This window comes from Mauremys mutica, chromosome 12, assembly GCF_020497125.1.
Source record: "Mauremys mutica isolate MM-2020 ecotype Southern chromosome 12, ASM2049712v1, whole genome shotgun sequence".
NCBI lineage: Eukaryota > Metazoa > Chordata > Testudines > Geoemydidae > Mauremys > Mauremys mutica.
Window position 1 is genome coordinate 51,655,700 of NC_059083.1, and position 27,005 is coordinate 51,682,704.

The 27,005-nt window shown below is 49.1% G+C and overlaps 2 protein-coding genes across 6 annotated transcripts in view; both read left to right on the forward strand.

Annotated features, from left to right (window-relative positions):
* The window catches only part of LOC123345337, a 716,016-nt gene that overhangs the window by 124,525 nt on the left and 564,486 nt on the right, over positions 1 to 27,005 (forward strand). The window lies entirely within an intron of this gene.
* Positions 26,554 to 27,005, forward strand: part of LOC123345319 (butyrophilin subfamily 1 member A1-like) — a 48,360-nt gene continuing 47,908 nt past the window's right edge. For all 5 annotated transcript variants that reach the window (XM_044982105.1, XM_044982106.1, XM_044982107.1 and 2 more), the window contains exon 1: positions 26,554 to 26,711. The gene's annotated coding sequence lies outside the window, so the exon portion shown is untranslated. The remainder of the gene's footprint in view (positions 26,712 to 27,005) is intronic.

A 27,005-nucleotide genomic window follows, 5' to 3' on the forward strand; every position in this document is an offset into this window, starting at 1 on the left:
AGCACTTTGAGCACGGATCCCGCTGCAGTTATGGCCGTTGTCAACTCCTCGCACCTTATCGTCCACCTCTTCCACAGTCAGCTGCTGAGAAATAGGGCTACTTTTCAATGGTGCTGCGAGCACTGGTGGACCATGGGGGACGTTTTACCAACATCAACGTCGGGTGGCCAGGCAAAGTTCATGACGTGCGTGTTTTCAGGAACTCTGGTCTGTTTAGACGCCTGCAGGAAGGTAGTTTCTTCCCGGACCACAAAATAACTCTTGGGGATGTGCAGATGCCTATAGTGATCGTCGGGGACCCAGCCTACCCGCTAATGCCCTGGCTCGTGAAGCTCTGAGCAGGCGCCTTTCACAGCGACAAGGAACTCTTCAAGTACCAGCGAGCAGCGAGCAGCGTGACCTGTGACTGTTCAGTTTCTTTACAGAGAAGCTGAAGCTGCCCCTGTTTCTTTACCAAGTGACTGTTGACTAGAATCTGCAGTTACATACCCCGCCCACCCCGCTTCCCCAACTTCCAACACACGTTTAAAAATAAAATACATGTTCCACTGTAACTTTACAAAGGTTTCTTTATTGATGACTTTGCGTTACAGGGTTGAAACTGGGACACGGACTGTGCTGGGTAGGGTGTGCAGTGATGTAAAGACCGCCTGTAAACTCGAGGAATGACAGGCTCCTGCTCCCAGAGCGGTCTGCAGTGCTGGACTGGATGTTTCAACGGAGCCTGCCATCCCTCCTTTTTGGGACTCTGTGTGCGGGGGCTATGTGGCCTTTTGGCGGGGGAGGACAGATACAGATTCCTCTGCTGCGTGGCTCTGTGGTCCAGGACAGGGACCGTTGCATGAGATCTGTAACCCCCCTCCCCCGCTACAAAGTCACGTACCCCCCCCACCCACACAGAACCTGCAAACCACCTCCCATACCGACCAGGGTGCGTACTGACTGCAGTGTGTGTGTGACCTGCTGCTGATCCTGCCCCCATGTCTGTACCCTGGTAAAGGTGATTGTCCTGTCAAATTACCAACCCCCTTTCCCCCCTTCAAACACAGTCTCCTGTAAAAGAACATGACGGAAACAGTAATTAACAGAAAAGTATTTTTTATTATCAACTAGACAGTTAGGGGATGAAACTGGGATGGGGGCTTGGGTGAGGCGGGAAGGAAAGGACTTTTCAAAATGTAGGGTATGAGAGCTTTTGGGTACTTGAGCACTCTGCTGGGGTGCAGTGACAGTTTACACGGCCTCTGGCGCCCCTCCTTCTGGTTATTTTGGGTGAGGGGGGTATGGGACTTTGTGGCAGGGGAGGGCGGTTGCAGATACACTGCAGGGGGGCTCTGTCCTCCTGCCGGAGGTCCTGCAGAACATGCACAAGGCGCAGGAGCATGTCCGTTTGCTCTCTCATTAGTCCAAGCAGCGTTTGAGTCGCCTGCTTGTCTTCCTCACGCCACCTCTCCTCCCGTTCGCTGAGTGAGCGCTGGTACAGAGAGAGGGTCTCCCTCCACTGGCTCTGCTGGTCCGCGTCGTCTCGGGAGCACCCCATAAGTTCAGCGAACATCTCGTCCCGTGTCTTTTTATTTCGCCGCCTAATCTTTGCCAGCCTCTGTGAGGGGGATGCTGTGGCGGGTCTGGAGACAGTCCAAGCTGTGTGATGGGAAAAAGGGAGTGAATTCCTTGCCAAGATAAATTTTTGCGAAGAATGAACACAGTCTAATCTGTCTCTGTGAATTCTGGGTTGAGATCCCAGTGCCTGATGGGGCAAAAACCATTTCCGCGGGTGGTTCTGGGTAAATGTCGTTAGTCATCCCTTCCTCCGGGAAAGCTACAGCAGACAATCATTTCAAACCCGTTTTCCCTGGATTGCCCTGGCAGATGCCACAGCGTGGAAACCATGGAGCCTGTTTTGCCTTTTGTGCCTGTCACCGTATGTGTACTAGATGCCGCTGACAGAGGCGGTTCAGCAGCGCTACACAGCAGCATGCTTTTGCATGACAGCAGAGATGGTTACCAGCCATATTGTACCATCTACTACACCATAAATTGGTAATAAGATGGGCATGGTTAGCAGTCCTTTTGCACTGCACCATTTGCTGCTGTCATAAGTGCCCCTGGCTGCTCTTAGCCAGGGGCACAAAAGCCAAAATTGGGAATGACTCCCTGAGTCAATCCCTCCTTTTTGGTATCTAAAAATAGAATCAGTCCTGCCTAGAATATGGGCAAGTGTATTAGAGAACCACTGTATCAGAGAACCAGAGAGCACAGCTGCTCTGTGTCAGATCCTGCATAGATTATGAGCTGTATGCTATTCACAGGGGGTGCTCCTGCAACAACCCCACCTGTTCATTCCATTCTTCCCCAGCCTTCCTGGGCTACCATAGCATTGTCCCCCCACTTGTGTGATGAAGTAATAAAGAATGCAGGAATAAGACACAGTGACTTGTTAGTGACAAATGAGTGGAAGGCAGCCTCCAGTTGCTATGATAGTCCAGATAGGACATTAAGGAGTGTGGAGGAGAGGAGCCCAGCATCCTGCTGCTAGTCCAAGGGCAATTGAATCTTTTCTTTACACATGAAGGGTTGGGGGCTGATGAAGCTCAGCCCCCTGTTGCAATGATGACGATGGTTATCAGCCATATTGTACCATCTACCAGGAAAAATTAGGGCTAGGCGCCCTTGATTGACCTAACGGATGGTAGTCTGCATGGTTACCAGTCCTTTTGCACTGCCCCATGTGCCAATAGGCTGATGATGAGGACGGGTACCAGTCATTTTGTACCATCAGCCACCCATGGCGGGGGGGGGAGCAAGGATGTTGGTGTTCAGTGCTGCACCATCGCGTCTATCTGCAGCATTCAGTAAAGATAGGGTGACAAGTAAAAGAGTCAAGAGAGGATTGTTTTCCCTTTCACTTCTGGGGATGGTTGGGGGGCTGCGTAAATTGCCAAGCTATGCCCTGACCCACCGCGGACACTGTTTTTGACCCTAGAAGCATTTGGAGCTCAGCCAAGAATGCAAATCCTTTTCGGAGACTGCAGTAACTGTGGGATACCTTGCGTCCTCAGTCCCCCCTCCCTCCATGAGCGTCCATTTGATTCTTTGGCTTTCCGTTACGCTCGTCACGCAGCAGCGTGCTGAGTCTCTGCTATGCCGTCTGTCCGGAGATTTTTTAAAAATACTTTGGACCAGGCGTAACATTACAGTAATTCCCCTAATTACATGCAGGAGTCTCCGAGCGAGATCACCCTGAGGACGGTCACTGAAGGAGATAGAGAGCGCATGCTGCGTGAAAGCCAGCACAAACCAGGGCCCTACGCAGCCGTGCTCGGGGAGGCAATGCTCCCTGAGTACCTCATGAAAGCCTGGCGCGGAAAAGTGTGCTACCACAGAGCACCCAATAAGGCAGCTCTCCCAAGGAACCTCCTGTGGAGGCTTTTCGATTACCTCCAGGAGAGCTTTGAGGAGATCTCCCAGGAGGATTTCTGTTCTATCCCCATATATAGAGAGACCTCCTTTTCACATACTTCAGATTCCTGTTATATTAAGAATAAAAGTTTACATGGTTAAAGCACTTACCGACTGCTCCTTCCCCTGATTCAGGATCCAGGTTAATGGCCGGGGAGGGTTGGTAGGGGATCTCCGTGACGGTAATGAAGAGATCCTGGCTGTCGGGGAAACCAGCGTTGTAAGCGCTGTCGCCTGCCTCGTCCTCCAGAAACTCTTCTTCATCTTCCCTGTCCGCGAACATCGCCGAGGAACTGGCCGTCGACACTGTCCCATCGTCAGAGTCCATGGTCACTGGTGGGGCAGTGGTGGCAGGCTCCGTAGCGTCCGTTTGCCGCTTTGTTTTTTGGTAGCCTTGTCTGGGGTCCTTGATTTTCACGCGGCGCTGCGTTGCATCCCGGCTGTATCCTCTGTCTCTCATGGCTATGGAGACCTTCTCGTAGGTCTTTGCATTCCGTTATTTGGAGCGCAGCTCCGAAAGCAGAGACTCCTCGCCCCTCACTCCGATCAGATCCAAGAGTTCCCGGTCAGTCTATGCTGGGTCCCTCTTTCTATTCAGAGATTACATGAACTCCTCTGCTGGAGAGCTCTGCATCGCTGCCGGTGCTGCTGAGCTCGCCCCGATGTCCAACCACGAAATGAGATTCTAACTGTCCAGACAGGAAAAGGAATTCAAATTTTCCCGGGACTTTTCCTGTGTGGCTGGTCAGAGCATCCGAGCTCGGACGGCTGTCCAGAGCGTCAACAGAGTGGTGCAGTTTGGGATAGCTCCCGGAGCTAGTAAGTTCGATTTGCATCCACACCTAGCCTAATTCGAGATAGCCATGTCGAATTTAGCACTACTCCCCTCGTCGGGGTGGAGTACCGAATTCTAACTAAAGAGCCCTCTAGGTCGAATTAAACGGCTTCCTAGTGTGGACGGTTGAGCGGTTAATTCGAATTAACGCTGCTAAATTCGATTTAAAGTCCTAGTGTAGACCAGGCCTAAGTTATGTAAGTTTTTACATTTTATGTCTATGTATATTGTGTAGATAGTAGAGTTTTAATCATAAATTGTAAACCTAGGTCTTTTCATGTTTTTATGGTTGCTTTACCTGATAATATTTCACCTGTCCTGTTTATGTAACAGTTTAAAAATCAGCAAAAGGGTTATATAACTAAAATTTATTATGAAACAAAAGGCAAAAAACTATTATGTACATAGTTTAGTCCTATTCAGTGTCTACTCGGCGCTTCTTGGCTTGTCTCTTGTATTCATTAAATGGAGCATCTCTTGTCACTGTCCAGCAATAGTCTGCAAGCATTGATGGGCTCCATTTGCCCTGATAGCGTTTCTCCATTGTTGCAATGTCCTGGTGAAATCGCTCGCCATGCTCGTCGCTCACTGCTCCTCAGTTCGGTGGAAAAAAATCTAGATGAGAGTACAAAAAATGTATCTTTAGTGACATGTTGCAACCAAGGCTTTTGTATGCCTTGAGGAGGTTTTCCACCAACAACCTGTAGTTGTCTGCCTTGCTGTTTCCGAGAAAATCTATTGCCACTAACTGGAAGGCTTTCCATGCCATCTTTTCCTTGCCACGCAGTGCATGGTCAAATGCATCATCTCGAAGAAGTTCACGAATCTGAGGACCAACAAAGACACCTTCCTTTATCTTAGCTTCACTTAACCTTGGAAATTTTCCACGGAGGTACTTGAAAGCTGCTTGTGTTTTGTCAATGGCCTTGACAAAGTTCTTCATCAGACCCAGCTTGATGTGTAAGGGTGGTGGTAAAATCTTCCTTGATTCAACAAGTGGTGGATGCTGAACACTTTTCCTCCCAGGCTCCAATGACTGTCGGAGTGGCAAATCTTTCTTGATGTAGTGGGAATCTCTTGCACGACTATCCCATTCGCAGAGAAAACAGCAGTACTTTGTGTATCCAGTCTGCAGACCAAGCAAGAGAGCAACAACCTTCAAATCGCCACAAAGCTGCCACTGATGTTGGTCATAGTTTATGCACCTCAAAAGTAGTTTCATGTTGTCATAGGTTTCCATCATATGGACTGCATGACCAACTGGAACTGATGGCAAAACATTGCCATTATGCAGTAAAACAGCTTTAAGACTCGTCTTCGATGAATCAATGAACAGTCTCCACTCATCTGGATCGTGAACGATGTTGAGGGCTGCCATCACACCATCGATGTTGTTGCAGGCTACAAGATCACCTTCCATGAAGAAGAATGGGACAAGATCCTTTTGACGGTCACGGAACATGGAAACCCTAACATCACCTGCCAGGAGATTCCACTGCTGTAGTCTGGAGCCCATCAGCTCTGCCTTACTCTTGGGTAGTTCCAAATCCCTGACAAGGTCATTCAGTTCACCTTGTGTTATGAGGTGTGGTTCAGAGGAGGAGGATGGGAGAAAATGTGGGTCCTGTGACATTGATGGTTCAGGACCAGAAGTTTCATCCTCTTCCTCTTTCTCGTCTGACTCAAGTGAGAATGATTCTGGTGCATCAGGAACCGGCAGTCCTTCTCCGTGGGGTACTGGGTGTATAGCTGATGGAATGTTTGGATAATGCACAGTCCACTTTTTCTTCTTTGACACACCTTTCCCAGCTGGAGGCACCATGCAGAAGTAACAATTGCTGGTATGATCTGTTGGCTCTCTCCAAATCATTGGCACTGCAAAAGGCATAGATTTCCTTTTCCTGTTCAACCACTGGCGAAGATTTGTTGCACAAGTGTTGCAGCATATGTGTGGGGCCCATCTCTTGTCCTGATCTCCAATTTTGCAGCCAAAATGAAGGTGATAGGCTTTCTTAACCATAGTGGTTATACTGCGCTTTTGTGATGCAAAAGTCACTTCACCACAAACATAGCAGAAGTTATCTGCACTGTTCACACAAGTACGAGGCATCTCTGCTCACTTTGGCTAAACAGAAATGTGTCCCTTTGCAAAATCAAACACTGACAAATAAGAGAGCACGACACTGTATGATTTCTAGAGCTGATATAGGGCAATTTGTTCAGCAGAGTGATGTAAGCTTCGTTATGATTGCATCATCCATGACTTCTAGGAATAACATGATGCAATTCATATCATGTATGACGCAATACCAGCTTCAGATTGCATCATTCATTGTTTTGCCTAAAAAGCAAGTACTATCCAAACCCAGTCATAGATTTATTCATAGATCCAGTCAAAGATGTATTTTAGTAATTTCTGGTTTAAATTGAGATCCCTTCCCTTTATAACTCACTTATCCTCCGCCATTCCCAAGTCAAGGGTCATATATACTGACCCAATAGCATAACTTGAAAACTAGAGCCAATCAACAATTTTAAGCATCATTTTCGTTCTCAGTGACCCAGAATTAGTAAAGTTTGACTACATTTATTTCAGAAGCATTTTGGCTGTAGAGCAGTGTAATCTGTGTAAGTCATCACACGGGGGTTCCACCAGTGGCTCAGGAGTGTCAGGGATGGGCCTAAATACTTCTGCCATAGGGTTTAGGGTGGAAGAGGAGGTACTCTCTTTTGATTCAGCTGATTGAGACTGCAATCTTGTCTTCATCCTAGGATACACCATGGTGGTGTCTTCCCCCTCAGACTCACTCTCAGCTGTGCTGAGTAGGGGTAGGTTAGCTGCCGGGGGCTGGCTGTCCACGTTGGAAGGTGGCTTTGGTACAGCACCTTCGTCCTGCCCAGTTGCCCTGTTGTGGCCCATCTCATAAGGGCTGCCCACCAATTCCCCCACCGGGAGCAAAAGGTTTCTATGCATAGTCTTTGTCTGCCCTGGACCCTCTTCAGGTTTGATCTTGTAGACCGGCAGATCTCCTAGCTTTTCCATCACCAAGTAAGGTATTGCCTTCCATCTGTCAGCTATTTTGTGTTTGCCAGCAATACCCAAATTTCGCAGCAGGACTCTGTCCCCTGGCTGGAGCTCTTGCAGACGTTCCCTAGCATCATATTGATGTTTGTTGCGGTCTGCATTTTTCCGAGCTGCAGATGCAGCTAAGTGATAAGCATCCTGCAGCTTTTCTTGTAGTCGGGATACATATTGCTGATGAGTTTCATAGCTATCTCCATCCTCGGATACACCAAAGCACAGGTCTATGGGTAATCTTGGTTCTCGCCCAAACATCAAGAAATATGGGGTGACTCCCGTAGCGTCGTTCTTGGTGGCGTTGTAGGCGTGCACCAGAAATGCAACATGTTGGCTCCAGGTTGCCTTCTGCTCTGGCCGCAAAGTCCCTAACATATCTAACAGAGTTCGGTTGAACCTCTCTGGCTGAGGGTCACCCTGCGGGTGATACGGCGTTGTCCTTGACTTTTTAATTCCTGCTATCCTTAGCACCTCCTTTAGAAGGTGACTCTCAAAGTCTCGTCCCTGATCCGAGTGTATCCGGGCTGGGAATCCATAAACTGAGAAATATTTTTCCCACAGTACTCGTGCGACAGTGGTGGCCCTCTGATCACGTGTGGGATATGCCTGCGCATATCGCGTATAATGGTCGGTCACTACTGGAATGTTCCCAATATTCTTCTTGTCCACTTCTAAAGACAAGAAATCAATGCAAACCAGCTCCAGGGGTTGTTGCTGGCGATGTTCTTCAGATATGCAGCCCTCGTGGGCAGAGTTTTCCTTTGGACACATCGAGCGCAGGTCTCACATTTCCTGCGAACATCTTCAGCCATCCGGGGCCAATAGAACCTACTGCGAATAAGTTCCAGGGTCCTCTCCATTCCTAAATGTCCAAAGTTATCATGCAGGGCCCTCATGGCCAGGCCTCTGTACTCTTTTGGCAGCACTAGTTGGTTCCGTTGCCTTTGTAGAGGGTCTGTGGTCACACGGTGTAGCACTCCCTGAATCAGTTTTAGCTTGGTCCATTCTCTCAACAGTAGTTTGCCCTCTGGGGTAGGTGGAACAACCGCAGCTGGGCCTCGCCCCTCCCTTTTGGCAAGTAGCGTATCACGAATGGAAATATCTTGCAGCTGGGCTTCCTGCCAGTCAACCGCATTGAGCACGGGCAGGGGAGATTGGTCCAAAGCAATATAGTTCACTGAAGCAGAAGGCACGCATTCAGGGGGCAGGCCCAAAGCTTCAGCAACGCATCCATGAAGGCTCTCATGGGTCTCCGGCTCTCGGCGATTCACACTGCAAATAGCTCTCACTCCATCCATGGGTATCACAGCAAGTCCTGGTGCTTGTGGACGTCTGGACAATGCATCTGCATCTACATTGCTTCTCCCTGATCAGTATTGAATGCTGAAGTCATAGCTAGCCAAAGCAGCCACCCATCTTTGCCCTGTAGCATCCAGTTTAGCACTTGTTAACACATAAGTCAGTGGGTTGTTGTCTGTCCACACCTGGAACTGAGCACCATACAAGTAGTCTCGAAATTTCTCAGTGATGGTCCATTTCAAGGCCAAGAACTCCAGCTTGTGGGTGGGATAGCGGGTTTCACTATCAGACAGTCCTCGGCTGGCAAAGGCTACAGGCTTACGCTTGCCTTCCACCTCCTGGTACAGTACTGCTCCCAGACCCTCCAAACTGGCATCAGTATGCAGGATGAATGGCTTGCTTGGGTCAGCAAAGACTAGGACAGGGGCATGAGTTAGGCAAGTAATGATTTCTCGAAAAGCCCTTTCACATCTCTCATTCCACCGTGGCCCAAAGGGTTCGAAGGGGCCATAGTGTCTCTGCACGGAAGGCCCTTTATTCTTGGTCTTAGATTTGTTCTTGCTGGACTGATATCCCCTGGTAAGATCATTGAGGGGTTTTACAACTGTAGCATAGTTTTTCACGAATCTGCGGTAGTAGCCACTAAACCCAAGGAAAGTCTTGAGTTCTCTGTAGTTGCTTGGATGGGGCCATGTAGTGAGTGCTTCTATTTTATCAGGATCAGTACTCACACCCTTTTGGGACACGATGTGGCCCACATACTTCACCGAGGTCCTGCAGAACTGGCATTTGTCAATGGAAAGCTTCAAACCATACTCCTCCAACCTATCGAGCACTTTAAGAAGTCTTTCTTCATGCTCTTCCAAAGTTCTTCCAAACACAATCAAGTCATCTAAATAAACTAACACTTGCAGTAAATTCATGTCTCCCACAACTTTCTCCATAAGACGTTGAAATGTGGCAGGTGCTCCAGAAATCCCTTGGGGCATGCGTTCGAACTGATAAAACCCTAATGGGCAGATGAAGGCTGTCTTCTCCTTATCTTCTTCACCCAGAGGGATCTGGTAGTATCCACTCCGAAGATCCAACACAGAGAACCACTGGCTTCCAGCAAACAGTCTAAGGCATCTTGGACTCGAGGCATTGTGTACTGGTCAACCACAGTATGGCGGTTCAGGGTGCGGTAGTCAATACACATCCTGATTTTCCCATTCTTTTTACGTACCACCACAATGGGCGAGGCGTATGAGCTGCGGGACTCTGTAATGATGCCGTTTGCAACCAGCTCTTGAAGATGTTGTCGCACATCTTCCATCTCGGAGAGAGCAAGCCTCCTAGATCTCTCTCTGAAAGGTCGGGAGTCATGTAGTCTGATGTTGTGCTCTACTCCTTTTGCGCATCCCACATCCCACTCATGCAATGAGAACACCTTGGGTCTTTCACAAAGTTTCCTCCTCAGGCGAACTTTCCACTCCTCGGACAATGGTGAATCTCCAAAGTCAAACTTTGCTGGGTCTATTGTTGGAACTTGAGTCTCACACTGGGGTTTCACAATTGATTCAGGCTCGAAGAGATCTGCTATCTTTTGTCCTTGCTTCACAACAACATCTCTACTTGTTTCATTGGCAATCAGTATAGTCACCTTTTCCTGGGCTTCAGCAGGTAGGGTTATGACTCCACTGGGGACCAGCACTCCTTCCGGGAGCTTTCCTTCAACTGGCTGCTCTATCATTGCTAGTGCCCCTTTACTGCCTTTCAGCCTGGTACTCATGACAAGCACTTCTTGCTCTGTCCTTGCGGGCACTACTAAGGGGGTTGTGTCCATGTACTTCAGTGCCCCAATCGGTAGCTCAGATGTCTCCTTTTTAGCACTCTCAATTTTCCTATAGGCTTCAGCACAAAGCGTATGGATCATCAGGGTACTCAGGTACTGGTCCCCAGCCCGTTGTCTGCAGTAATCCGCGAGCACCCTGAAGAGACTGGAGTTGGTCCCTATCAGCACAGACACATCAGAGGTCCCTTTAGGGTCAGGGCATATTAAGGCAGCTGTGTCTACCTCTTCCCTTACCCCAGCAACCTCCTCTGGGAATTCCAGGTGCACTATGACATACCCTTGGTAGGGGTATTCATCCATGCTGAGGCCACACAGACCAATGCCAGTCAGTGGCTGTATAGGCAGGTGCCTAAGCATCTGTTGGTAGAATGACTGAAATATAATAGTCACTTGAGATCCAGTGTCAAGCACGGCTTTACACTCCACCCCTTCAATCCTCACCATGACCTCTGCTCGCGGCCCTATCAGTCCTGCAGGGATCCCAGCTGGACGGTCTCTTTTGGGGGAATCTTCAAATCCTGTAGGTCTAGGTGGTCTCCGTCCCCAGACCTTCTGGCCGCTACTGGGTCTCTCCCAACTGCTCCTCAGCTTTTCATACACTAAGGAGGGGTTCTCTTCCTTATGGCAGTTAGCAGCACTGTGCCCATCCTGACCACACCGGTAGCAAAAGAATTGCCCTTTCCCCCTTCGCCGGGGTGGGACAGTGGCTCTAGATACTGACTTTTCCATTGTCACAGTCTGAGGCTCCTTATTCCTGGAAACCTTAGCTCGGTCAATGATGCTTTGCAGTTCAGCTATCCATTTCGTCAGGACCTGCATTTGTTGGGCAAGTTCCTCTGTGGTGCTCACCATCAGTACACTGGCCATTTGCAGTGGCGTTGTGCTGCCTGGTTCCAATGTTTGGGCTTCCCAACACTCGCTGACAGTCTGCCTTTCTTCCTCTTCCCTGACCTCCTTTATTAGCTGGGAGTAACTTGGGGGATGTTCCTGCCGTTCTCTTAGTTGGAGATGCAGTAGGATCGGGTTCTGATACTGAGTCCCTCTTACAACTTGAGCCAGTCTGGTCTGATCCATCTGCTCAACAGTCACTGCTCCCCTTATAACAGCTCTCTGAAGCAGTCTTTCCAGCCTCTGTATATAGGCTGAAGTTTTCTCACCCCTTTGCTGTCGGGAATCAAGGAATTTACAGTAACTGTCTTCAGGGCTCTCTACGCTCCCAAAGGTATTATCAAGGGCCTTTAGGCAGTCCTGCACACTAACCCCAGGGTCAATTAGCTTCAGGGTGCGAATTACATCTAGTGCTGGGCCACTAAGGCTCTCTATTAGACATCTTCGCTTTTCTACATCGGGTACAGCCCACTCCCGCAGCATTTCAGTGGTATGCTTCAACCAGGGCTCAAACTCCTCTTTCCCATCAAATAGCCTTAACTTACGACAAGAGTTTGACGTAGCCTGGGCCAGCACAATCTTTTCCAATATATGCCCCAGTGCTTCTGCCCAATCATAGGCTGTGGCTGCTGCCCCTGAGCTAGACGCTGCAGGACTGGGGCCCATCAGACCCGACATATTAGCCATTATACCAACAGTAATTTCCTCAAAATATAAACACAATTATTTACCACTACAGTGGAACACTCAACATGTGCTTGCGAGGGGTACTGACCCAGGGATCCCGGACGAGCCCCCAAAAATGTAACCCTTCTGCCGGGCCGAAACAATAGCAGCAAGGGCCGGGTTCAATACATAGGGGTCCCTTCCCCACAACATAATGCAAAACCAGCTCGAGCCCCCACCCAGTGACCTGGGAAAATCTTACACACACCCCTGGGCGCCTTGAGGAGGCAATACTTCCCCTCTCGCAAGCACAGACTCTTGGTGTAGCAGAAAAGGTTTAATTACATGAGATAAACAACAAGCATTAAACTGGGAAAATACCTCAACTAGAGTTCATAGGTCAAACCGTGAGCAAAAACCCACCCCAGCAAATTGGGCCATGTCCTTCTCTTGGGGCCCTTGAGTCCAACAACCCCCAAATAACCCACAGTCCCAAAAGTCCCACAATCCAAAAGTCTCTGTCCCGGGTCAGTGCAGCCCCAGAGTTCAAGAGTCTCTCTGTGGAGGTCCCCGTCCCCAGCCTGGGTAGAAAGGGGCACCTTACGTGGGTTTGGGGCCAACTGCCTTGCCTCTTCGTGGGGTTCTGCTTCCACTAGTTGTCCCCGCAAACAGCTCAGCTCCGCTTACTCTGTGGGCTGCTCCGCTCTGCCAGCTGCTCTGGCCCACCAGCTGTCCTGTGAGCCACTCTAGCCGTCCTCACAAGCTGCTTGGCTCCACTCACCCAGTGGCTGCACAAACTGCTTCACTCCGCTCTGCCAGCTGCTCTGCTCCACGGTATTGCTTCAGGCTCCCCCACTCATAAGCACAGTACTCAGTGCTCTCAGCTCAGCAAGTCCAGCTCTTTAGTGATTTCAGCTCTTAGTGATTCCAGCTCATAGTAGGGGAGCCCCAGTGCCAGTGAGTTCAGCTCAGTAACCTGTATCTAGATTCTTAAGGGAATCAAAAATTAACTCTGACATGCCACAGTGGAGAGAGGCACCGGTGGGACTGGTGCTTCTGGCTCACACAAGAAGCCTGCACCACTCAGTACAGATATCTGTCCCCAGCCTCTCTCCTTTCAATGGGTTTTGGAACTCATGTGCCCCATCTAGCAAGCGCTATCCAGCTGACAATGAAACCCCCCATCACAAGACAATTTTGTAGTTCCCCATTTACCCAATCAGGGTGACAACATTTCATTCCTCCTGCCCCAATAACAACGAAATTGGGGCTCTTACAGCTGTGAAAATAACCATCCCATGCTGCTTTGCGGTATGCTAAGTGGGGTGGGAGTGCCCATGCAAATAACCGAAATACCAATGCAACACTTTAAACTTCGTTCTGCACTCCCCATAATTTACCACCAGATGTCAGGGTGGGGCTCATCCTGACTCTGCTTACACTGGGATCAAACAGAGAAACCTTAGTGAAAACAATACAATCTTTCAATGCCCTGCAAATAACACCACTCCTTGTAAGGAGAATTACCATGTGCCCTTTGTGAGATATTACTTCTTTTTTGCAGACACTTATATGACAAATGGGTGCAACCAACCTTTCCCAGCCTTAATAGGCATCATTGGGTTTGTGGGACCAAAGCTTATACTGCATTACCAGCTAATTGGTCAAGTATCAGTTATCCTGCCTGACTCTTCCCACAATTCCAAGTGCTAGGGTCTTTCCCACGAGAATGCCACCATAATTTCAGGCGGAAAAGAAGGGACTTACCAGATGCCCAACGGTATGTAAATAACATAAGACCCTTTACCTGGGAAGAGGCTATTGGCAGTTCCTTTAGCCCACTTGGGGGAGTAATACACCATGCAAAAAGGCTCCTGAGGTTACAAGCAGTAGTTGAAATAATGGCAAATGAAACCAGAGAAAGTTTAAGAGTCCTGGCCAAAGAAACAAGGGTGATCCGACAGATGGCCCTCCAAAACCATCAGGCATTGGACATAGTGCTGGTGACCAAAGGAGGGACCTGTGCTCTCATTGGAAAAGAATGTTGTGTGTATATACCTGACATCACCAATGAGGTAATAGATCGCGCTAGCCACTTAGAACAGACCACCTATCTTCCCCATGAAGAGCCGAGTTCTTTATGGAAGTGGCTAAGTAACCTGTTCAATTTCCCTGACATAGGAAACTGGTTGTTTCAGGGAGCTCTGACTATTCTGTTTGGAATCCTAATGATTTTTGTATATTTTCAGTTAATCTCCTGTTGTATCCAAAATTGTGTAAGACATGCCACGCAGATAGCTGCCCCAAACCAGAGTGCTAATAAGATGATTTTAAATATTGCTGATGAACAAAGAAACAAAGAACGGTTGATATGTGGAACCCAGTAATTGTTGGTCATTGCGTAGCTTGACCAAAAGGAGGGATTGTGAAAGTAGAATGAATTAGATTGTAAAAGTAGAATGGATTAAAGAAATGCTGTATGTTCCTTTAAGCAGGAATCGGGAATGTTGAGATAAAGTTGACAGGAAAAGAAACATTAAGGTATGGAACAATGGGTCCACTTAAGCTAATGGTGGGACATTAGCAGGAGATCGGTAAGAGTTAATAAGGAAATAAGATATGTGTGTCTGGCCCCAGGTAAACGTATCAGTTCTGTTCCCTTTGTTATCTTGTTAAGTTCGTGCCCTTCTTATCTGTATAAATAAAGTCGTTTAAGCCTTGCATGACACTCACACATTATCTGGGTGTATTAGCAGAGCGCTTTGCTAATAAAACAGAGTGGTCTGACAAATTGTGAGTCCTGAGTCTGACTTTGACAGTATGAAAGATAATGGTTAAGTAGGTTAAGATAGATAAGGATGAAAGTATGGACGTCCAAATGTACTTTCTGTATTATCTCTATCTGCCTTGTTAAGTTTAAGTGAGTGTATAACTTTTCTAAATTATTAATAAATCATATATCTGTAATATATAGAGAGAGTTCCTACGGTGTAAGCGTTGCACCTGTGGACATCGTAGTTCCCAAATTATATGATAATTTTACAATAATCTTACTAGGCTTGACCTTGGGACCAGAATTTGTTAATCCTCAAGTTACAGTTATATATATCCAACTTTGGGTCAGGCTACAATATGCTGCATCCCCTGCCAAGATGCCAAGTCTGCACAAAGTGCATAGCTCAGGCACAGCCCTAATATCAACCTCTTAGGTTACGCAGCGATCCAGGGTGCTGCAGTGGGGGCTAGAAATAGTTGCAACAACATTTTTGTTTTGATTGAAATTATTTTTAATTTAATTTATTTATTTATATTTTTGCAAACAAGTTTAGCTTTCAATTAAATTTCTCATTTTTCAAAAATATTTTGAAAATGACAAATTTTGGGAAAGAAACTAAATTTTTCCACCTTTTTTTTAATTGATAGGTTAGGCTTTTCCCCAAAATTTCTATCTTATAAAACAGTTTTACTCTGCTGACACCCCATGGTTTTTCCACTATAAAAGCATGGGGTTAGGGAGGTGGGGAGGTTAAAAAGTGGGAGAAAGTAAAAATGAAAGTTACTCCAAAGTGCAAAGAATTGAAAGTGATATTTGCAGAGAGAAAACTTCTAGTACATAATTATCCAGCATGATGTCCCTGTAGAGGGCTCTCTGACCAGGATCCAGTAGAACCCCCTCCCCCTTGGTGAAATACACGGACACCTCCCCTAAGGTCACTGGCCCCTGGAACAGCAAGAGACCCTCACTCAATACCTGCTGCTCCAACCACAATCCAGCCAGACACCAGAAAGGCACCTCAAGTCTAGTTTCCTGTTTGCTCTCAGGGATGTTTATCATACCCATAATCCCCGGGTTAGATTCACCTCCCAACTGGTGCCATTTGAAGCTAGATGGTTCAGTCTCTCTGAGGTCTAACATCTCCCCATCTCATCATCCAGGCCTCTGGCCACCCTTTCTGCTACTTGATACATCTTCAGCCTCACAGACTTAGGGACACTCATCTGTAGGTGAAACTATGGAGGTTCTCCCTGGCCAATAGGGACCGATCCAGCAAATCTATCCAAGCTCCCAGGCTGGAATTCCACCAGTGCAGGCTCCGTTAAGTGTGAGATGGAATCCTCCTTCCATGAAGTCTAAACACATTCTTATAATTCTAATACCATTTTAACAATGTTAGCACACAGGTGAGCCTGGCTGGTTTCAGCTATGTCTTTGTGTTTAATTCACACTTTGGGACTTTGGCTTTTTACCTCTCTCCTCATGTGTGGGCTCCACCTCAGCTATGTCACCAGTATAAATTTGTTTGCTCCACATCCTTCTTCTCTCTGCACTTTTCTGTTTCACCACCACACACCAAACCTTTCCCCATACTACTGTTCACGTACCAGTCCCCCATTACAATGGGTATTGTTAGGATATAGATATTCAGGCCTGTCTTCAAAATCCTGTTAGGGCTCCAAAAGGAGTCACAATAAATTGCGCTTTCTTTTTCAGATCTCTGTGTGTTTTGGATCAGGAGATGAAAGTAAAAAGTAATCAGATCTCTGGTGGAAGTGTAATGTGTCCCTTTTAAAACAATCTCTGAGCTGCTAATAGCTTTGGATCCAAAAGCAAGCCAAGAAAGCCTCTGTGTGGATGCAAATTACCCAGCTGATGGGGGAAGGAGGAAACTGCCCATAAGTATTAACACAAAGAACCTGCAAATAATAAATACATCTGGTCAGCAAATGTTGTACAAGAAAGGAAACTGATGCACACCACCCCATGAATCTCATAAATGACCAGTGAGTGGGGTAATTCACTAGCCTGACTATAAAACAAAATAAGGACAGCCTGGAGGTAATTCTTCTGTTTTTCCTGCAATTAGCAAGAAAATTTGTAAAAGGAATTGGTATTATTATTAAGCAATAATCTGTCCCTACCAGCGGGGTGGAAATTGTTTCTTTTGTTTTTCAGACACTCTACAAGCATGCTGGCACCAGCGGAAGAATAACCCAGATTACCATGGATCTATGTTTTCTGTTGCTTGTCTGTAGTGTTTGTCTTGTTGCTAGCATGACGTGGGTGGGGGATGGCTTCAAAAGGCTGACCTGGGGGGGAGATGTGTATGGGAATGCAAAATGCTCAACTAGGAGGCCAGCACCTGTGTAGTAGCTACCATGGTACCTGGAAATAGAACAGCAACTAAGCTGGGCCCCACAAGCCCTATGGGAATAATGAGAAGGGGAGTTGCTCACTGGGAATCAATGGAGGAGTGTGTAAAATGGTGTAAATCAAAGAACATGTTTGGCTGTGCCCCTCTCCTATGACTATGGAGGAGCAGGATCAATGGCCTATGGCAAGGGGTGGACAGGAGTGGTGTTATTTGCCTAGCATTGAAAGAGTGTATTGTTTTCACTAAGGTTTCTCTGTTTGATCCCAGGATGAGAAAAAATCCCCATACCTGGCCCTCCACTTTTTAGTTTTGTTTGAATAATCCCATACACCATTTGCCACAATATGCAAAAGACAACTGCTTTTCCCCAGATCCAGCCTGGTCCCATTACACACCCAACACCAATGACCTTTTCCCTCCACCACACTTATCCATTTAGATACATTTATTCCCACCATGTCCCAAGTGTCATTGCTGTTCCATGTTTTGTTAAATGGATGAGGTCCTCCAGTGAGGTCTGGGGAATTGAGTGGGATAGCCAGGACAGGAATACCAGCTTGAGAGCTGGCTGGGATGTGGCTGCAGACCCAGCAATTAGAAATATTAAGGGTCTGAGCTATCCACACTTGATGCTGGATAAAAGAATTGTCATCATGGACTCCCCAGATCTTAAGACACCAGCAGCCAACAAACAGGTACTACCAGAGGGGAGGGATAGTGCAGTGGTTTGAGCATTGGCCTACTAAACCCAGGGTTATGAGTTCAATCCTTGAGGGGGCCACTTAGGGATCTGGGACAAAAATTGGTCCTGCTAGTAAATGCAGGGGGGTGGACTTGTTGACCTTTCAAGGTCCCTTCCAGTTCTAGGAGGTTGGTATATCTCCAATTATTACCTTTAGAGGTGCGTGTTGGAGGCAAGGCCCTTCTGGTTCTGACAACCTCAACTGAGGGAACCGCAGTCATGGTTTTACGTTCACCAGGCAGTGGACGCTAGCCTCACTACTGCTTCTTTTTGGGCCTTGCTTTAGGTCGTTGTCTGCTTCTGGCAACCCTTACAAAAGCGTAGGTTGTAAGGTATTGCAGGCTGTTCCTCTACGTCTTCTTCTGGAGTCAAAATTGACTCTTCATGGTTCTGAGGTGATTATTGGTTCACTGATGATGGTGCCTTCTTACACTGCAAAGCATGTATCCACGCTGCGATGCCAGATAGTTTAACTGATGAGGACCCTTCCACCGAGGCTCCAAGGCGTGCTTTTGATGATGGTGCCATACATAGAACCAATCAGATGGCTTGAGGTTGTGGCAAGCGTCAGAGGTGGGTTCTGTCAGCCAGGCGGCTCGAACCTGTGAATGGAAGTGACTTACAGCTTTCATTAGTCCCTTGCAATATTGAAGGAGCGTACTGTGAGTCAAGTTCAAGTCTGGGACTGGAGTAATGGTAGCCATAGCTTGCATAGGGCGTCCCATAACAATTTCAAAGGGACTCAGTTTATGCCTTTGGGATGGAGTGGATCACATTTCCATAAGGGCCAACAGTAAGGCTGCTGGCCAGCTTAACTGTGTAGAGTCACAACTTTTAGCAAGCTTATTCTTAAGTACACCATTTCGTCTTTCAACTGCACCTGCACTTTGTGGGTGGTAGGGACAGTGCAGCAGGTGTGTGATATGTAATATATGATCCAGGAGTTGAACAAGTTGTCCGGTAAAATGTGTACCCTGGTCACTGGACAGAGTGGCAGGAATTCCCTTGGCAGGCATAATATGATTTAACAAACATTTTGCAATGGACAGTGAGTCAGCCTTGTGACAAGGAAAGGCTTCAATCCAACCAGAAAATAAATATACCATAACCAAAACAAATTCATATCGTTGACACTTAGGCATTTGTAGAAAATCAAGTTGCCAATGCAAGAATGTTGCTTGGGGCAGGACCCGGAACCCCTGGGCCACTTTTACAGGTTTACCAATATTATGGCTTTGGCAAGTGGTACAGGCGGCACAATGGCGGGCTGCAAAAGAGCTGAAATGGGAGGGGCCCACCATCCTGCCTTAGTTACAGCAGAGACCATCCCCTCCTTTCCAACATGTGAAACACCATGTAGCAGGGCAGCCAGAGACGGGTAGAGTGAAAAGGGGGCCACAAAGGCGCCAGTTGGCGAATGCCAAAGGGAATCAGGATGTAGAGAGCAACCTTGGGCAACCCTGGAGTCTTTTTTGGCTTCTGGGGCAGAGTCTTGGAGCAGGGTGAGGTTAGTGAGGGACGGTGGTGGTATAGAAACAGAAAGGGAACCTAGAAATGCATCTGGGGAAGGTTCTGTGGCAGCAGCATGTTTAGCAGAGGCGTTGACAAATGTGTTACCCTTAGCAACATCAGCATCCACAATCGAGTGACCAGGGCACTTAACAGTAGCTAGGGCAGATGGAAGTAAAACTGCATACAGGAGAGCAGCAATGTAGGGGCTAGTATGGATGCCTTGGTCTCTTAATGCTCTCTGATCGGCCTCCAGAAGTGTCCCACAATGCCTGTTCTAGCCACTCTGGTCATCATGTTGAACCCTACTGCCCTGCCCTCAGGTGATCAACCATCAGACCCGCCCTTTAAATTCTCTGGGAATTTTGAAAATTCCCTTCCTGTTTGCTCAGCCAGGCGTGGAGTGCTCTCAGTGAATCTTTCCAGGTGACCATGCCTCCACATGCCAGGCGATCTCCAGTATGGAGCAATGGCGAGGTGCTGGACCTCATCAGTGTTTGGGGAGAGGAAGCTGTCCAGTCCCAGCTGTGCTGAAGCCATAGGAATTATGATACCGTCAGGCAGATATCAAGGGACATGATGGAAAGGGGACGTGACCGGGATGAACTGCAGTGCAGGGTGTCGGAGAAAAACTCAGTTCTCACTTTTTGGTTGGTTGCAGCAGAGTCAGATACTTTATTTTCTCTTTATAATTGTATAGAGGGAGGGAGTGCCCTAGGACACAGGGCTGCCCCAGTCCCAAGCAGGTCTCTCCACAGGTAAACAATTACAGCAGCATTTATACCTTTTGTTACAGACAAAAATAAGCAACAACTGCATTTTGTTTATACATAGGCATCTTGATATCTTATTTTTCTCACTTCTATTTAGATGCCAGTCTACATTTCATATTATCTACACATATCTACACAAGGTCGAAACAACTTCTCACACAGTTCTTTTCCACTCGCCTCACACAATCCTCGCTTCTACAAATCTCGCGTTAGTAGGGTTACAGCTAGCCTAATTCTTGCTAACAGAGACTGTCATGCATTAAGATCCCCTACAAATCCCTGTCAGTTCTTTCTATACTTCCACAAGGGTTAAACTGAAGGAGCTGAAGAATGCCTACCTCAAAACCCTTGAGGCAAACAGCCGTTTTGGTGCTGCCCCCGCAACCTGTCGTTTTTACAAAGAGCTGGACGTGATACTTGGGAGTGACCCCACCTCCACTCCAAGTACCACCATGGACACTTCAGAGCTCAGTTCAACAAGGTGGGAGGAGGAAAAGGAGAGAAGCGGGAGGGAGGGTGCTGAGGTGGAGGAAGACACCCCGGAATCCTTAGATGCATGCAGCCAGGAGCTGTTCTCAAGCCAGGGGGAAGGTAGCCAGTCGCAGCAGCTGGTGCTTGGGGAAGGACAAACAGAGGAGGTGCCCAATAAGTGGCTTTTATTTTGGGAAGGAAATTGTTCAAGTGTGGGCTCTTGGAGCGAGGAGGGTTAGGGCTGCATGCATGCCTAGATGTGGAACAGGGCACTGATGTGCTCTCTCACATCGCAGTAATCGGCCTCAGTGATTTCTTCAAAGGTCTCAGCCAGAACTTGGCCAATGTGCTTGCGTGGGTTCCTTGGGAGAGCCACTGTGGTCCTTGTCCCAGTCAGGCTAACATGTCCATGCCACTGTGCTGTGAGGGGTGGGAGAGTATTCTCCCACCTCCATGTAGCCAGTGGCCTGTACTTCCCACTGCCATGGTGGAGCCTCCACATTTATTATAAAAAAAAATTCAGAATTTTAAAATATTATGCACAGAATTTGAAGCAGAATTCCCTCTGGAATATGGGGCACTGTACAGCTGTGGTGGTGGGACTGTGAAGGGGGCGCTGGACAGTAGGGATCTGTGGGTGGGGGAGCTGGGCAGGGTGTGCAGGGTGCTGTGCAGTTGTGGTGGGAGGTCAGTGGGAGGGGTCTCTAGGCAGGGGGTGCTGGGCATAGGGATCTGTGGGGGAGGTCTCTGGGTGAGGGGGCGCTGGCATAAGGGCTGGGCAGGGGGCAGTGTGGAAGGGACACGCTGGCAGTGCAGGGCTGGGTGGGTCAGTGTGGGTCTAGCAGTTTGGGGTTTGTAAACAGTGCCCTTGTGCTGGGCTGAGTGGGGCCACTCCCACTGTGACTTATTGCCCCCAACCAGCCCCTTGCTCTGCGGACCACCCCTCATCACATGCCCTATTTCCCCAATGGGGGCCCACAAATATGTTTGGCGCCAGGCCCACAAAAACTTAATCCGGTCCTGCCTGTATTTACTGTCCCTCCCCCACGTCCAGACAAACCCCACCCTCCCCAGGGGCTCCCTGCCAATCACTTACCTGAGCCAGCACCACTGCAGCAGCCTGTCTCTTCCCTGTCCCCTGGGAGGATGGCAGGATCTGGAGCAAGATGTGGATGTCATTCTGCAGCCTGTCAAGGCAAGAAGGGCCATTGGGCAGGCTTCAGAAAATGTTTTAGTCCATTTTACACCCCGATTTCTCCCGGACTCTTTACCTGAAGCCAGATTCTACATTCTGCCAGGCTGGAAAAAACACTTGGTCACTTTATTGCAGCGCAGACCCAGCCCCTCCCACCAGGACTAAACCCACTGAGACATTTTAAAAAGTTTCTGAACCAAATCTCAGGGCAGGTCTCCTGCCAGCGTAGGTACTCCACCTCCCCAAGAGGCAGTAGCTAGGTCAATGGGAGAATTCTCTCATCAGTTTAGCACTGTCTACACCAGGGGTTAGGTCGGTTTAATTGTGTCGCTGACTGAGGTAGTTATACTGACCTAATTTCCTAGTGTAGACCTAGCCTTAGAAAAGAGCAGAATCAAAGGAGCCGGTTTTGGGGATCCCCCCGACACTGTCCCCAATGGCAGCACATTCCCTCAGCAGCACAGGGACTAGGTGGAGGCAGCAAGTGGCTTTTCCTCTCCCTGCTCCTCACCTTGTTCCCAGGAGAGTCAGTCTGCCCTGGGTGATGCAATATGTGAGTCTGGGCAGGTTTGGGTGGCTGGAACCCTCCCCATGTATTGCTCCTGCTGTACCTTTCCCCCTGTTTTTTCTCCCTTTCCATCTCCTTCCCCCTCAGCCAAGGAGATTTGGACACTGCCCTGGGGGCGTTCACTCTCCTAGCTGGATCAGCTCCTGCAAGTACTAACGAGAGCCTGGGGGTGTCAGGGAGGGCAGCAGCCCTGGGACTCTCAGACCCCCGGGAGCAGAGCTGGAGTGAGGAGGGGCCGTTTGTGCAGAGTCACTTTCCTGCCCGGCCCCAACCCTTCCCCTGTCCCGGCCCCGCGTCCCCGGGCTCCCGGCTCCAGCAGTGGCCGGACTGTAGCGCTGCCAGCCACGTCCAGGCAGCGTGGTAAGGGGGCAGCGAGGGGGTGTTGGAGAGAGGGTAGGGGAGTTTGGGGGTGGGGGGTCAGAGGGCAGGGAACAGGGGGATTGAATAGGGGCAAGGGTCCTGGTGGGGCAGTCAGAAAGGATCAGGGGTTGGATGGGGCAGTGGGAGGTAGTCAGGGGCAAGGGTTCCAGGGGCAGTCAGGGGACAGAGAGAAGGAGTGGTTGGATGGGGCAGGGATCCTGGGGGGCCATCAGGAATGAGAGGAGGGGTTGGATGGGGCGGCAGAGGGTACTCAGGGTACAGGGAAGGGGGGTGGATGGGGCAGGGTTCCCTGGGGTGGGGGGGCATCAAGGAACGTGGGGGGTTGGTTGGGGCAGGAGTCCCGGGGGGGGCATGATCCCTCCTGGGGTGAGGAGGGAACCGGTTGTTATGATTTTGGCAGCTCATCACTGGTTAAAGCACATTGCCACGTATGTCTTTGTTACATAAAATAATTCATTGTCACTTTACGTGGGTCTTATCTGCCATTCTGATTGCCTGAAAATTACTCTGTTTCCTATAAGCCACTGCAAATGCAATTTCACTCCATTTTATTTATTTATTTTTAATTCACTTTTAAAAGCAGTGTTTTGGTTATTCCTGTTTTCCTTAGGAAACCTGGGTCAGCATGGTGCACATGGATGTCACTGTGCTGCTTAGTGTACAGTTTTAATAATAAATAATCACAGAAAATAGTAATTGATGCTAGTATATAAGCAACCACTTACTGTGTTTGTAGCAGAACATTTCCTATGTTCTTACCAGGATTTTGTAATTTACAATTGTTATTTTACAATTTTTGTTCTTTTTATGTTTCCTCTAGCACAAGCTTTTTCTTTATCACATGACTTCTTAGATGTCATAGACATGTAGGCCTGGAAGGGACCTCAAGAAGCCATCGAGTTCATCTCCCTGGGCTGTGGCAGGTTCAGTAGAGACCATCCTTGGCAGGTGTTTTTTCTAACCTGCTTAGATACTTTTGAAAATCCTACATGCACCTACTTGCATCTTGAGGTGCCTGAATACTTTTGAAAATTTGTCCTAAAGAATGTTGGCAAGGAGCATAGGGAATGAACTGGAAGTATTAGTACATGAGCCAAACTATGACTTAATTGGCATCCCAGAGACTTGGTGGGGTAACTCTCATGACTGGTATATTGGTATCTAGGGGCATTGCTTGTTCATGAAGGACAGGCAGAGAAAAAAGGATGAGGTGTTACAAGGGTGGTGGGTATAATAGGCCAGGGGAGGCTCTGCCTCCTCTGGTGCTGCCGCAGGACTCACATTGTGGGGTTTGGAGCAAAATTTTTCCTTTATTATGGACTCCAGAGAGCATCAAGAAGCAGGGCCTGCAGCAGAGCCAGTCTCTAGGGAACCTAATGTGTGCAGATGGCCTGTACTAGGCCGTTTGGCTACAGCACCTGATTGGTTGGAAGAGTCAGCAGAGCAGCTCTTAAGCCCAGTAGCGGTTCACATGCTGCTCACACTGTTGCTGTGACAAGGGTCATACCTGCCTGGGTCCAGTGCTGTGCCTCCTATCTTGGTTCCCAGCCTAGTCTCATTCTGGTTAACTCAATTCTGACTTTTGACTCAGATTCCTGACATCAGCTCTGACCCCTGGCTCTGGCATCAAGCCTCTTACTCCAGTTTTGACCCTGGGCTCTGACTCCTGGCTACTGACTCCTGCTCTGACCACTAGGCATGATTGCTCATGTCCCAGTCACTGACACTGAGGTGTTTAATGCCTATTTTGCTTCAGTCTTCACTAAAAAAGTTCATTGTGACCAGATATTCAACATAATTAATATTAACAGTAAGGGGGGAGGAATGCCAGCCAAAATAGGGAAAGAACAACTTAAAGAATATGTAGGTAAGTTAAGTGTATCCAAGTTGGTGGTGCCTGATGAAATTCACCTGTGGCCCTGAAGGAACTAGTTGAAGCCATCTCAGAGCTATTAATGATTATCTTTGAGAACTCCTGGAGGAGGGATGAGGACCCAGGACTGGAGAAGGACACATTCTACCTGTCTTTAAAAAGGGGAACAAAGAAGACCCAGGGAATTATAGACCAGCCAGCCTAACTTCAGTTGGTGGAACATATATTTAGAGCACTCTCCTATGAAGTGTGGGAGACCCCAGTTCAAGTCCTTTCCCTCAGAGGGAGGGGAAGTGAGTCTGGGTCCCTTCACATTGCAGGTGAGGGCACTAATCACTGGGCTGAAAGCGATGAGAGGCAGGCACCTCCTCCTCTGGCCAGATTCTGAATGGGACCTGAACTGATGGTCTGCCTCTGAGCAGAGCTGCTGAATTGGGCCTGGAAGGTAAGATAAGTGGAGCATCACCTATTTTTCCTGGGTTCATGGGTGCTAGGGATTGGGCAGGAGATAGGCATGTGGGTGCCGGGTGGGTGGCAGCAGTGTGCACGACAAGAGGCAGAATCAGGCACTTAGGGGACTGCTACTGCAAACATTTAGGCTCAAAATGAGTTTAGGTTTTTACTACTAGTAGCAGATTCTGATGGGAAGCAGCTCCTGACAGGCTGAGCAGCTCAGCTGCCTGCATCTCCGCCCCTTCCTTCCCCACCTGGGCTCCAGTGGGGTATTCTCCTCCTCCCTCGCTCAGACCCCCTTTCATGAATCCTGCCTTCCCCTGTATGAAATATGGAGCAATAATATATGAGAGACCCCACGAGGGCCTGATCCTGCAAACCCTCCCATTTCACACATCACGTTGGTCTCAAGGGTGCTGCTGTGACTAAGGGCTGCTGGGGAGATGGGGGGTATCGGGGGCTGGGAGCATCTGTGCTGCGCATCAGGGACACCGCACCAGATCTGGGCTCCGCTCCCGCCTGCTCCTGTTTCCTGTTTGGGAAGGAGCGGGACGGGAACTCATGTGATTCACAAGACTCCAGCCCTTTGGCTCATCGCCCAGGGGCTCTTCCTTTCCAGCTTCCTGCTGATTACAGCGGTGACGGGACCCTGCTGCCTTCAGCACCAGCCCGGAGCCCCCAGAGACGTTACTGACATTCAGATTTTGCCATTAAAACTAGGTGGGGGGGGGGGAGGGGACTTTCTCCGGGGGCAGCCCCGGGCTCTGCCGACAACAGCTCCGGAGCCCGCAGCTGAGCGGGGAGACCCGGGGGAAGGGCTGGGACCAGGCAGGAAAGTGACTCTGCACCACCGGCCCCTCCTCGCCCCAGCTCGGCTCCCGGGGGGCTGCGAGTCCCAGAGCTGCTGCCAGCCCTGAGCCCCCCCTCCCCGAAGGCCTGCAGGAGCCAAGCCAGCTACAGCCGGGCAGTGCCTGGGTCACATTCAGTCTGCTCCGATTTCCCCCCCCCCCATTGATCAGCTGTTGCTTCCCGTCCCGTTCACACTCAACTTAGTCACTCCGGATTTCAGCCCCCCCCCCCCCATTCTGCCTCCACCCAGGGCGGTGGCATGAGGGTGGGTGGGAACTGGCTGGTGCTTTTTGCTGCTGCTGCGTTATGTCCCCAGCCGGTCAGAGCTGTGGCGGGCGGTGCTGGGGGGGAATTACTGAGAACCCAGCGATACCTGGGGGGCAGGATCAGCAGCTTGGGGGGGCACTGACACCCCTACACTGGGTCACCCAGCAAACTGCCCCTGCCAGGCCCCCCAGCCCTGCGGGGGGCTTGGTGGGGCTGGTACTTTCACAGGAATTTGCTCCGCCCCAACCAGCCCGGGACAGGGACCGTTACTTTCAGTTTGAAGGGCGTGGAAGGCCCAGGCAGGGGGATTCCGGCCCCGTCAATTCAGCTACAAATGTAACACAAATAAGGATGAGGGGTCGAGTCTCAAACCCTCCGGCTCCGTGATCCGTGTGCGGAACTGGGGCTGCAGCCTCGGTAAGTGACCTGGGGACCAGGGCTGGATTTAGGGTCACGTAACTGAGGCGACTGCCTGCGTGCCAGGCTGGGGGTGGGGGGCGCGCTGGGCTCGGGAGCTGTGTTTGTTGTTAGCAATAAAAGGAAAAATCGAATGTTTGAAGTAAAATGTCTCAGGTTTTCCTTCTGTGGTTCATTTGTCACTAACCTCTGTTGTCAGATGCTACCGGTGTGGTGCTCTACAAGGGGGAACTATACAAAAATGAGGGGGTTAGTTAAACAAAAGTTACAAGGTACAGTGACTAAAGTGAAATC